This window comes from Phyllobates terribilis, unplaced genomic scaffold (assembly GCF_046119375.1).
Source record: "Phyllobates terribilis strain yellow unplaced genomic scaffold, ASM4611937v1 Scaffold_13__5_contigs__length_258822181, whole genome shotgun sequence".
Taxonomy (NCBI): Eukaryota; Metazoa; Chordata; class Amphibia; order Anura; family Dendrobatidae; genus Phyllobates; species Phyllobates terribilis.
Window position 1 is genome coordinate 63,465,957 of NW_027362773.1, and position 13,570 is coordinate 63,479,526.

Here is a 13,570-nt window from a genome sequence, read left to right on the forward strand (position 1 = left end):
CAGATGGTCACGGCAAGTGACCGGGGCAGTCTCTGGGTGAACAGACAGATGGTCACGGCAAGTGACCGGGGCAGTCTCTGGGTGAACGGGCAGATGGTCACGGCAAGTGACCGGGGCAGTCTCTGGGTGAACGGGCAGATGGTCACGGCAAGTGACCGGGACAGTCTCTGGGTATAGGGTTGGTACGACCTGTGGCGGCTGATGGTAGACGTGAGCTCCCAGGTGAGCAGGCGAGAGTCTCTGGATAAACGGGTGGTCACAGCATGTGACGGCGGAGCCTCCAGGAAGAACAACAGACAGGCGGCAGATGAGCGCTCCCAGGTGAGCGGGCAGAAGTCTCTGGACAGGCGGGTGGTCACAGCACGTGACGGCAGAGCCTCCAGGTAGGCTAGCAGACAGGCAGCAGATGAGCGCTCCCAGGTGAGCGGGCAGGAGTCACTGGACAGGCAGGTGGTCACAGCATGTGACGGCAGAGCCTCCAGGTAGGCTAGCAGGCAGGTAGCAGATGTGCGCTCCCAGGTGAGCAGGCAAGCTGGTCCATAGACAGACTGACAAGGGTTGGAAGGCAGACCGTCGGACCTCAGGCAAGCAGGCAGGTAGTTGATGTGCGCTCCCAGGTGAGCGGGCAAGCTGGTCCTTAGACAGACTGACAGGAGTAGTAAGGCAGACCGTCGGACCTCAGGCTAGAAGGCAGGTAGTTGAATATCAGGCTGGAATAAGACAGCAGGCTGGCAGGAATCTGGCAGGAATCTGGCAGGTATCTGGCAGGTAACTGGCAACGGGACCTGAGGGCTGAAGCAGAGTAGTGAACAGTGCAACAACATTGCTCGGGCACCTCCATTTTGGAGGAGGTGCCTTATATATGGTGAAGTCCTCCGGCCATTGGCCGGGGACTCCTTAGGACGGCGCGCGCGGCCCCTTTAAGAGGGAGGGAGCCCGCGCGCGCCCTAAGCACAGTGGCCGGGAAGGAGCGCGCGCTGCCAGCAGAGCGGGAGGAGGACGCCGGGCTCGGAGCAGAGAGGTGAGGGGAACAGCGTCCCTGCCTAGCAGAGGGCAGGGACGCCGACGCTACATTCGTCTCATCTCAGACATATTCAACAATCTGTACAAATAGGGCAATTTTTGCGATTACGGTGTCTGTGCTCAACCGATGAAGAATTTTTGACTCAGGCCAATGATCTTAAGGAACGATTCCATGAACGGGGATATAGTCAAAAAATGGTGAAAAAAGCCTTCCAGAGAGCAAAACATTCGACTCGCCATAATTTATTATATAACACACATAATAAGAAAACAAGTAACAAGATAGTAAGACTTATCACCAAATTCCATACTCAATTACCCACAGTAAGGCGAGCATTCTCTAAAGCATGGCCTGTCCTCAGAGCAGATCCTATCCTTGCAAAATATATCCCTGACAAACCAGCAATAACATTTAGGCGGGTGAAAAACCTGAAGGATCATCTCGTACGTAGTCACTACGAGGGTATACCAACACAATCTTTTTTTGATGCGATCCCAGATCGGCGTGGATGTAGTCCATGTGGCCATTGCGTCGCATGCCCCAATATAGATCGCTGTAATAGTTTTTTAAATTTGGATGGTTCATGCACTTTATTAAGAAATTTATATCATGTCAGACACGTAATGTCATCTCCTATGCTATGTGCCCGTGCAACCTCATATACATTGGTCTCACTACACGATAATTTAAAGTACGTGTTCGCGAGTAGTGATGAGCGAGCACTAAAATGCTCGGGTGCTCGAAGCTCGAGTCGAGCACATGGGAATACTCTGGTGCTCGACCCGAGCAATGAGCCCAATGTAAGTCTATGGGAAACTCGAGCATTTTTCTGGCGGTCCCCCCCGGCGGTCTGCAGAAGGTCAAAAATTGCCCAAATCGATGGGAACAGTGCTCAATTAAACGTCAGGCAGGCAGAATATATAAGCAGACAGGCAGGCGGGGTATATAGGAGGGTGCATGAGACACATAGCAGGGCACTTGGAACACACTAGTGCCCTCCGATTTTCATGCACCCATCTCTTTAAAAAAGCCGGCCGGCAATTCATCAGCGGCATACACCGGTACCCGACAATTTATAAGAGAAAGAATAGAGCATCACATATAGATTAGATAGATAGAAACATGTAAGTCACATGTATAATAAGTACAGTGACAGTGTTGGTTAATGTACTTGTTGTTTAGTGTTAAAATAAAGGATTTATTAAAAAAAAAATAGGCGTGGGGTTCCCCGTAATTTTAGTCTCTAGCGGAGGTTAAGCAGACGGCTGGGGCAGATGTTTGAAGCCTGGGAAGGGGGTAATACCCACAGAGCTTCACAGGCTACTAATATCAGCTCCCAGCTGAATACCTAGCCTTTACCAGCTATTAAAATGGGGGACCCCCAAAAAAATGACGTAGGGTACCACCTATTTTAATAGCTAGCAAAGGCTAGGCAGACAGCTGGGGGCTGATATTAATAGCCCAGGAAGGGTGCCATGAATATTGGCCCCCTCCCATGCTAGAAACACCAGCCGTCAGCCGCCCCAGAAATGGCGCATCCATAGGATGCGCCAATTCTGGCACTTAGCCTCGCTCTTCCCACTGCCCTGTAGCGGTGGCAGTGGGGTAATAGGGTTGGGGTTGATGTCAGCTTATAATGCCAGCTGACATCAAGCCCAGGTTAGTAATGGAGAGGCGTCTATAAGACACACCCATTACTAACCCCATAGTGAAAGTTAAAAAAAACGCCAACACCCAGAATAAAATCCTTTAATTGAAATAAAGACACAATTCTTTAATGATCTAAATTAAACTCTACTTACCGTCACGCCCATTCCAGCTGAAGCCAACGATCTCCTGTAATAAAAGTTAAATAATTAACCAACCTCATCCTTACCTTTCCATGGTTCCCAGGATGGCTTCAGCTCTCTTACATTGACATGACAGGCTGGATCGCAGCAGAACGCTGCCATCCAGCTTGCCATGCCGCAGACGCTGAGAAGCTCCTCAGTGAAGCTCCTCAGTGTCTCGCTGTGACGGCATCCAGATTAGCCGAGTTCATGTCCAATGAACTCAGCTCACTCAGCATGGGAGAATTCTCCTGTGCATGCGGTGCCGGCAAATGACATCACCGCTTGAGCAGGTGAATTCTCCCACGCTGCGATGGCATTGAGATGGCAGGCTGGATGGTAGCAGAACGCTGCCATCCAGCATGCCATCCTACAGAGACACTGTATGTATGCCGCTGATGAATTGCCAGCTTTTCATGTTTCACTGTGATCCCATCGATATGGGCAATCACTGTAATGCCACAACCACCATGGCTGTGACATTACAGTGAGTGGCAGACAATCCCTGCATGATTGCTGCTCTAAATAGCGCCAAACATGCAGGTCGGGGACCCGAGCTCCCACCCGAGCATCGCGCAAGTACTCGGCGAGCTCCGAGCATCTCGTGTACTGAGATGCTCGGACGAGTACTGAGCAGTGGCGAGCATGCTCGCTCATCACTATTCGCGAGCATGTGTTGGGTATTGCGGCGGCAGTTGATCATGTAGACACATCCACCCTAAAAACTATTCCTCAGCACTTTAAACTCCATCATGCCTGCAATGCATGATTACTAAGAGTTAGAGGAATTCACAATATCGTGGGTAATATACGTGGATGCCCTGTTTCCCAGCCTTTAGCACAAATGGAATCCAGATGGATCTGGACACTTAAAACGTTGCATTCATCTGGATTAAATGAAAATATTAGTTTCGTCCCTTTCTTGTAGTTCCTGGCCTGCTAGATGTCCAATGTTACATCTTGACATATATACACATTCTAACACTGTTTTTAATTATTTTTTATCGCAGTCTATCTATACTAGGCTACATACACCATCTTGTACCTGTCCATTTCTGCTATACTTCTATATCTACCATGCAGAATGGTTATTAATGGGCACAATAAGAATGTATGGAACAAAAGGTGGCCGTGGAAATGAATTAGATGAATGATATCAACGAACCAAGCGTGAATAAGAACGATAAGAAAGAAGTAATATTATCCTTGGTTCTATACCCGTGTTGTTCTAACAGCTTACCTTAAACTATTGTTATATGATATGGAGTGCCATACATAGCTAACTATTTGAACCACAATAATATAAGCAGTTGACATATCTTCTGTCAATATAGATGTATTATAGTTTGATAACATCATTCTCCTTTTGACAGGTATGGAGTATATATTGTATATGGCATATGTGATTATGCGTAATGCACTGGCACTGCATTGTCACATATAGATATGGGATTCTTATGCATGGATGCCAGACATATATACAATATGATGAATAAATGTACGTAATGTTTACTTTATAACTTCTCGGTATGACCTCTATACATACATAGAGACATGACAGATCAATGGACATTGTATGTGTAGATTCTATCTATATACCTAATTGAACTCGCGGGGTTTCATTATATACTTGCTCTATCTTGTCGTTTTTTGATTTTTTCTGCCAATTTTTCTGCCATTTTTGCCGCCACGTTTCTAATTTACATCTCCTATGTATTTAGGGAAAAACCATTGACCCTTCTGCAACTTTGGATTGCACGCACCGTGATGTCTGAACGCTGTAGTGTCACGGACCCTCTGAACCAGCGGGTTCTTCGGCATCTTTACACTGCGAGTGTGATGCCGATGTCCCCGGGTGCCTTGGTAACGGTGACGCTCCTGCGTCATATATGGACAAGCGTGGTGTGGGATCCGAGGAATGTGACGCGTCCAGCGTCACCGCGGACATGCCCACTGCACAACTTGCCGAGCCACTTCCAGTAATGCGGCCAGTGCCATTGCAAACATGTGCAAGGGACAAACCTTTGAGGTTTAGCGCCCTGTGTAACATCCCAGCAAAAGCTGTGTTTTTTGTGGCGTGCCCCACTTTTTGCACATGTGCAATAACACTTTTGGGCCCTATTTATAGCAGGCTAATATAATGGATAGGTACCCCTTGAGAAAGGCTCATGCCGAAACGCACGTCGGGGGACGTGTACTACGTGGCTGGTCCAAACTTTAAGTTACTACATAGTAACATAGTAACATAGTTTTTAAGGTTGAAGGAAGACTAAGTCCATCTAGTTCAACCCATAGCTTAATATGTTGGTCAGAGGGCCACCTTAAAATAATATTCCCATTATTAGAAAGTGGGTCTCCCATACTAGCAACAGCTGCCAAAAATTTGGGGGAACTTCAATGCCCCTACAAGAGACGTAGATGTCGGAGGGCCTCCCGAAAACAATGTTTCCATTATTAGGAAGTGGGTCTCCTATACTCTTTGCCTATGCAATGAAAGCAACGGCTGCCAAAAATTTGGAGGAACTCCAATGCCCCAAAATGAGAACATTTAAAAAGAAAACACAGAACTGCTGAAATCTGGGGATACACACTGCCTAAGTCATATGCTCAGTAACCATGAATACATAGATAATCCAATATGTAAAAATAAAAAACAGGGTGATTACTATCCAATTATAATTACTAATTATATTATAATTAGTGATGAGCGAGCACTAAAATGCTCGGGTACTCATTGCTCGGGTTGAGCAAATTGGAATACTCGGGTGCTCGACCCGAGCAATGAGCCCAATGTAAGTCTATGGGAAACTCGAGCATTTTTCAGGCGGCTCCCCCCGGTGGTCTGCAGAGGGCCTAAAAATTGCCCAAATAGATGGAAACAGTGCTCAAATGACATGGGAACAGCATGGGGAAGACCCCTGGAAGCATCTCTGACTCCCAGATCACTGCTGTCAACAACGTGGTCAGAGTATTACGCCACTTTTACGGACTCACAATAAAACATACAAAAATGAAACCAAAATGGAATTTCCTGGGAAATATGTTAAGGAGCATCCTTTCCAGGGTAATCACTTGTATATAAGTAGTGTTGAGCCACCCCCGTAGTGTTCGGGTTCGGTTCGGTTCGTCGAACACCGGGATGTTCGAGGAACTGTTCGTCGAACTGTTCGTCGAACACCTTAGAACACCGTCGAACACCGTTAAAACCAATGGCAGGCAAACAGAAACACATAGAAACACATAGAAAACACCTGCAAAGGTGTCCAAAAGCTGACAAACTGCTCAGAAGACACTCTCTTTAAAAAAGCCGGCCGGCAAATTCAGCAGCGGCATACACCGGTACCCGACAATTTAGACAAGAAGGAATAGAGCATCACACATAGATTAGATAGATAGAAACATGTCAGTCACACATATAAGAAGCACAGTGACAGTGTTGGTTACTGCACTTGTCATTTAGTGTAAAGGATTTATTAAAAAAAATATTAGTGTTTTCATGCACCGTCTCTTTAAAAAAGCCGGCCGGCAATTCAGCATCTGTACCCGACAATTTAAAACAGACAGAATAGAGCTTCACACATAGATTAGATAGATAGAAACATGTCAGTCACATATATATGAAGTACAGTGATAGTGTTGCTTACTGTACTTGTCATTTAGTGTAAAGGATTTAGTAAAAAAAATAATAGTGTTTTCATGCACTGTCTCTTTAAAAAAGCCGGCCGGCAATTCAGCAGCGGTACCCGACAATTTAGAACAGAAAGATAGAGCATCACACATAGATTAGATAGATAGAAACATGTCAGTCACATATATATGAAGTACAGTGATAGTGTTGGTTACTGTACTTGTCATTTAGTATTAAAATAAAGGATTTATTATTAAAAAAATTGGCGTGGGGTTCCCCTTAATTTTAGGCTCTAGCGGAGGTTAAGCAGATGGCTGGGGCAGATGTTTGAAGCCTGGGAAGGGGGTAATACCCACGGAGCTTCCCAGGCTACTAATATCAGCCCCCAGCTGAATACATAGCCTTTACTAGCTATTAAAATGGGGGACCCCCCAAAAAAAATGACGTGGGGTCCCCCCTAATTTAATAGCTAGCAAAGGCTAGGCAGACAGCTGGGGGCTGATATTAATAGCCCAGGAAGGGAGCCATGAATATTGGCCCCCTCCCAGGCTAGAAACACCAGCCGTCAGCCGCCCCAGAAATGGCGCATTCATAGGATGCGCCAATTCTGGCACTTAGCCTCGCTCTTCCACGCTGCCCTGGTGCGGTGGCAGGGGGTAATAGGGTTGGGGTTGATGTCAGCTTATAATGCCAGCTGACATCAAGCCCAGGTTAGCAATGGAGAGGCGTCTATAAGACACCCCCATTACTAACCCCATAGTCAAAGTTAAAAAAAACACAAACACCCAGAATAAAGTCCTTTAATTGAAATAAAGACACAATCCTTTATTGTTCTAAATTAAACCGTACTTACCATCACGCCCATTCCAGCTGAAGCCAACGATCTCCTGCAATAAAAGAAAAATAATAAAGCAACCTCATCCTTACCTTTCCATGGTTCCCACGACAGCTTCAGCTCTGCTACATCGAGATGACAGGCTGGACCGCAGCAGAACGCTGCCATCCAGCCTGTCATCCCGCAGACACTGAGAAGCGCAGGCTTGCTTGCGCTGCTCAGCGTCTCTCTGTGACGACATCCAGATGAGCCGAGTTCATGTCCAATGAACTCGGCTCACCTCATGCACGTCACTGACAGCGTGGGAAAATTCTCACGCTGAAGCGCTGATTGCAGGAGAATTTTCCCACGCTGTCAGTGACGTGCAGGAGGTGAGCTGAGTTCATTGGACATGAGCTCACCTCATGCACATCACTGACAGCGTGGGAGAATTCTCCTGCACTCAGCACTTCAGCGTGAGAATTTTCCCACGCTGTCAGTGACGTGCATGAGGTGAGCCGAGTTCATTGGACATGACCTCGGCTCATCTGGATGACGTCACAGCGAGACAGTGAGGAGCGCAAGCATGCCTGCGCTTCTCAGTGTCTGCGGGATGACAGACTGGATGGCAGCGTTCTGCTGCGGTCCAGCCAGTCATCTCGATGTAGCAGAGCTGAAGCTGTCGTGGGAACCATGGAAAGGTAAGGATGAGGTTGGTTTATTATTTTTCTTTTATTGCAGGAGATCGTTGGCTTCAGCTGGAATGGGTGTGATGGTAAGTATGGTTTAATTTAGAACAATAAAGAATTGTGTCTTTATTTCAATTAAAGGACTTTATTCTGGGTGTTGTGTTTTTTTTAAATACTTTACTAGAAATTCATGGCGGTCATGTCTAATACTGGCGTGACCCCATGAATTTTGGGCTTGGGGCCAGCTGATAATACCAAGCTGGCCCTAACCCCTTTATTACCCAGTGAGCCACCGCACCAGGGCCCTGGATGAGTTGGGTACAGCGCCAGAAGATGGCGCTTCTATGAACGCGCCATTTTCCTGGGTGGCTGCGGACTGCAATTTGTAGCGGGGGGGGGGCCAGAAAGCTTGGGCCTCCCTGCGCTGCAGATTCCAGCCCCCAGCTGCCTAGTTGTACCTGGCTGGACACAAAAATAGGGCGAAGCCCCACGTACTTTTTTTTTAATTATTTCATGAAATTCATGAAATAATTAAGAAAAAAAGGGCTTCCCTATATTGTTGTGTCCGGCCAGGTATAAATAGGCAGCTGGTGGATGGGGGCAGCCCGTTCCTGCCTGCTGTACCTGGCTGGACACAAATATAGTGCGAAGCCCCACTTCAATTTTTTTAAATTATTTCAGGAAATTCATGAAATAATTTAAAAAAAATTGACGTGGGGCTTCGCACTATATTTGTGTCCAGCCAGGTACAGCAGGCAGGAACGGGCTGCCCCCAACCACCAGCTGCCTATTTGTACCTGGCCGGACACAACAATATAGGGAAGCCCTTTTTTTCTTAATTATTTCATGAAATAATTTAAAGAAAATTGACGTGGGGCTTCGCCCTGTTTTTGTGTCCAGCCAGGTACAACTAGGCAGCTGGGGGCTGGAATCCGCAGCGCAGGGAGGCCCAAGCTTTCTGGGCCACCCCCGCTGCAAATTGCAGTCCGCAGCCACCCCGGAAAATGGCGCGTTCATAGAAGCGCTATCTTCTGGCGCTGTACCCAACTCATCCAGGGCCCTGATGCGGTGGCTCACTGGGTAATAAAGGGGTTAGGGCCAGCTTGGCATTATCAGCTGGCCCTAAGCCCGAAATTCATGGGGTCACGCCAATATTAGACATGACCACCATGAATTTCTAGTAAAGTATTTAAAAAAAACACAACACCCAGAAAAAAGTCCTTTAATTGAAATAAACACACAATTCTTTATTGTTCTAAATTAAACCATACTTACCATCACGCCCATTCCAGCTGAAGCCAACGATCTCCTGAAATAAAAGAAAAATAATAAAGCAACATCATCCTTACCTTTCCATGGTTCCCATGACAGCTTCAGCTCTGCTACATCGAGATGACAGGCTGGACCGCTGCAGAACGCTGCCATCCAGCCTGTCATCCCGCAGACACTGAGAAGCGCAGGCTTGCTTGCGCTCCACAGTGTCTCTCTGTGAGGGCATCCAGATGAGCCGAGTTAATGTCCAATGAACTCGGCTCACCTCATGCACGTCACTGACAGCGTGGGAAAATTCTCCTGCACTCAGCGCTTCAGCGTGGGAGAATTCTCACACTGAAGCGCTGAGTGCAGGAGAATTCTCCCACGCTGTCAGTGACGTGCAGGAGGTGAGCTGAGTTCATTGGACATGAGCTCACCTTATGCACGTCACTGACAGCGTGGGAGAATTCTCCTGCACTCACCGCTTCAGCTTGAGAATTTTCCCACGCTGTCAGTGACGTGCATGAGGTGAGCCGAGTTCATTGGACATGAACTCGGCTCATCTGGATGTCGTCACAGAGAGACTCTGAGCAGCGCAAGCAAGCCTGCGCTTCTCAGTGTCTGCGGGATGAGAGGCTGGATGGCAGCGTTCTGCTGCGGTCCAGCCTGTCATCTCGATGTAGCAGAGCTGAAGCTGTCGTGGGAACCATGGAAAGGTAAGGATGAGGTTGCTTTATTATTTTTCTTTTATTGCAGGAGATCGTTGGCTTCAGCTGGAATGGGCGTGACGGTAAGTATGGTTTAATTTAGAACAATAAAGGATTGTGTCTTTATTTCAATTAAAGGACTTTATTCTGGGTGTTTGTGCTTTTTTTAACTTTGACTATGGGGTTAGTAATGGGGGTGTCTTATAGACGCCTCTCCATTACTAACCTGGGCTTGATGTCAGCTGGCATTATAAGCTGACATCAACCCCAACCCTATTACCCCCTGCCACCGCACCAGGGCAGCGTGGAAGAGCGAGGCTAAGTGCCAGAATTGGCGCATCCTATGAATGCGCCATTTCTGGGGCGGCTGACGGCTGGTGTTTCTAGCCTGGGAGGGGGCCAATATTCATGGCTCCCTTCCTGGGCTATTAATATCAGCCCCCAGCTGTCTGCCTAGCCTTTGCAAAAACAAATAAAAAATGCTACGTGTGAACATAGCCCAAGTTGTGGAGGAGCATTTTGGTTTTTGGTTATTTATTTTGCCTTATATATAGAGATGAGCGGTGTTCGACTAGAACTGTTCGCCAATCTCAAATTCGAGCTGTTTTGGGCGGTGTTCGAGTTGTTCGACGAACCCGAACGATTTGCAAAAAATTCGGCTGTTCGAGGTTATGTTCGATAACTGTTCGTGCACCAAAAGCGTGTCCTGCATGTCTGGCGCTATTTAGAGCACCAATCATGCAGGGATTGTCTGCCACTCACTGTAATGCCACAGCCATGGTGGTTGTGGCATTACAGTGATTGCCCAAATCGATGGGAACAGTGCTCACAGTGAAACATGGAAAGCCGGCAATTCAGCAGCGGCATACACCGGTACCCGACAATTTAGAACTAGTGTTGAGCCACCCCCGTAGTGTTCGAGTTCGGTTCGGTTCGTCGAACACCCGTGTGTTCGCCGAACTGTTCGTCGAACTGTTCGTCGAACACCTTCGAACACCATTAAAACCAATGGCAGGCAAACAAAAACACATAGAAACACATAGAAAACACCTTCAAAGGTGTCCAAAAGCTGACAAACTGCTCAGAAGACATAACTAACACATGGAAAAGTGACAAGTACATATACAGTGCAGACCAAAAGTTTGGACACAACTTCTCATTTAAACATTTTTCTGTATTTTCATGTGTATGAAAATTGTACATTCACACTGAATGCATCAAAACTATGAATTAACACATGTGGAATTATATACTTAACAAAAAAGTGTGAAACAACTGAAAATATGTCTTATATTCTAGGTTCTTCAAAGTAGCCACCTTTTGCTTTGATGACTGCTTTGCACACTCTTGGCATTCTCTTGATGAGCTTCAAGAGGTAGTCACCGGAAATGGTTTTCACTTCACAGGTGTGCCCTGTCAGGTTTAATAAGTGGGATTTCTTGCCAGTTGTGTTGTGCAGAAGTCTGGTGGATATACAGCTGATAATCCTACTGAATAGACTGTTAGAATTTGTATTATGGCAAGAAAAAAGCAGCTAAGTAAAGAAAAACGAGTGGCCATCATTACTTTAAGAAATGAAGGTCAGTCAGTGCGAAAAATTGGGAAAACTTTGAAAGTGTCCCCAAGTGCAGTTGCAAAAACCATCAAGCGCTACAAACAAACTGGCTCACATGAGGACCGCCCCGGGAAAGAAAGACCAAGAATCACCTCTGCTTCTGAGGATAAGCTTATCCGAGTCACCAGCCTCAGAAATCGCAGGTTAACAGCAGCTCAGATTAGAGACCAGGTCAATGACAAGCAGAGTTCTAGCAGCAGACACATCTCTTCAACAACTGTTAAGAGGAGACTTTGTGCAGCAGGCCTTCATGGTAAAATAGCTGCTAGGAAACCACTGCTAAGGACAGGCAACAAGCAGAAGAGACTTGTTTGGGCTAAAGAACACAAGGAATGGACATTAGACCAGTGGAAATCTGTGCTTTGGTCTGATGAGTCCAAATTTGAGATCCTTGGTTCCAACCACCATGTCTTTGTGCGATGCAGAAAAGGTGAACGGATGGACTCTACATGCCTGGTTCCCTCCGTGAAGTATGGAGGAGAAAGTGTGATGGTGTGGGGGTGCTTTGCTGGTGACACTGTTGGGGATTTATTCAAAATTGAAGGCATACTGAACCAGCATGGCTACCACAGCATCTTGCAGCGGCATGCTATTCCATCCGGTTTGCGTTTAGTTTGAACATCATTTATTTTTCAACAGGACAATGACCCCAAACACACCTCCTGGCTGTGTAAGGGCTATTTGACCAAGAAGGAGAGTGATGGGGTGCTACGCCAGATGACCTGGCCTCCACAGTCACCAGACCTGAACCCAATTGAGATGGTTTGGGGTGAGCTGGACCGCAGAGTGAAGGCAAAAAGGGCCAACAAGTGCTAAGCATCTCTGGGAACTCCTTCAAGACTGTTGGAAGACCATTTCCGGTGACTACCTCTTGAAGCTCATCAAGAGAATGCCAAGAGTGTGCAAAGCAGTCATCAAAGCAAAAGGTGGCTACTTTGAAGAACCTAGAATATAAGACATATTTTCAGTTGTTTCACACTTTTTTGTTAAGTATATAATTCCACATGTGTTAATTCATAGTTTTGATGCCTTCAGTGTGAATGTACAATTTTCATAGTCATGAAAAGACAGAAAAAATCTTTAAATGAGAAGGTGTGTCCAAACTTTTGGTCTGTACTGTAGTCATGCGAAAATAAAAGAGGTGGAGGAGTAAAAGGAGGGGGAGACACAGATATAGGCATGTCATGCCCTTCTAAAATCCAAAAAGTGAGAAGCCGACACGGCCAGTCCGCTCCTGCCCGTGCCACCTCCGTGTCGCCGGGTTTGTGCCAGAACCGCGGTGAACCCTGACGGCCAGCCCCCCTCTCCCAATACTGGTGCCTGTCCGCTGGTGGGTCGAGCGAGCCCTCCTGTGGTGGAGGCAGCTCTAAGCTTTTTAATTTAAATTGTCTCTCTAATTTGAATGAATACGCTTTAAATCCATTTACAAGGATCTATTGGAGGGCAAGTATCATGCCAGCAGCCGTGGTAATTCCAGCTCCAGTAGCGTCCACTAAAGCTGCTGCAGTTAAAAAGCTTTTATAAGGATTGAGCTCGGCTGTCCACCGCAAGGCATCCTACTGCCAGTCCCAGCCCCTATGCCTTGGGGTGCCTCCTGATGCTCTTCACTAAGTATCCCATGGTCCCGAAGCATTTCCTTTGAAAAAATTAAGTGCCTAAACTACAGGTGGTGTAGCTTGCTTAACAGCCGGGATAATCCGCTGACTAGCAGACACTGCTACTAGGCACAAAGCATTTCCTGGGCTAGATGCAGTTAAAAATTTGTAATTAGATACTCTCGTTGGATGCTGAGAAAGCATTCCATAGAGTCTCCTGGCACGCCATATATGATTCTCTTAAAAAGCTTAGGGTAGGGGTCTAGGGGACCCTTTTATAGCCAAAATCACGGCCCTGTATCGCAATGCGTCACCTAGGCTGAAGATAAATGGAACTGTAGCACCCTGAGGGCTCGGTTGCTACAGACGTATTGCACCTCACCCAGAGGTGTGATATCTCACTCTCAGGTAAGGA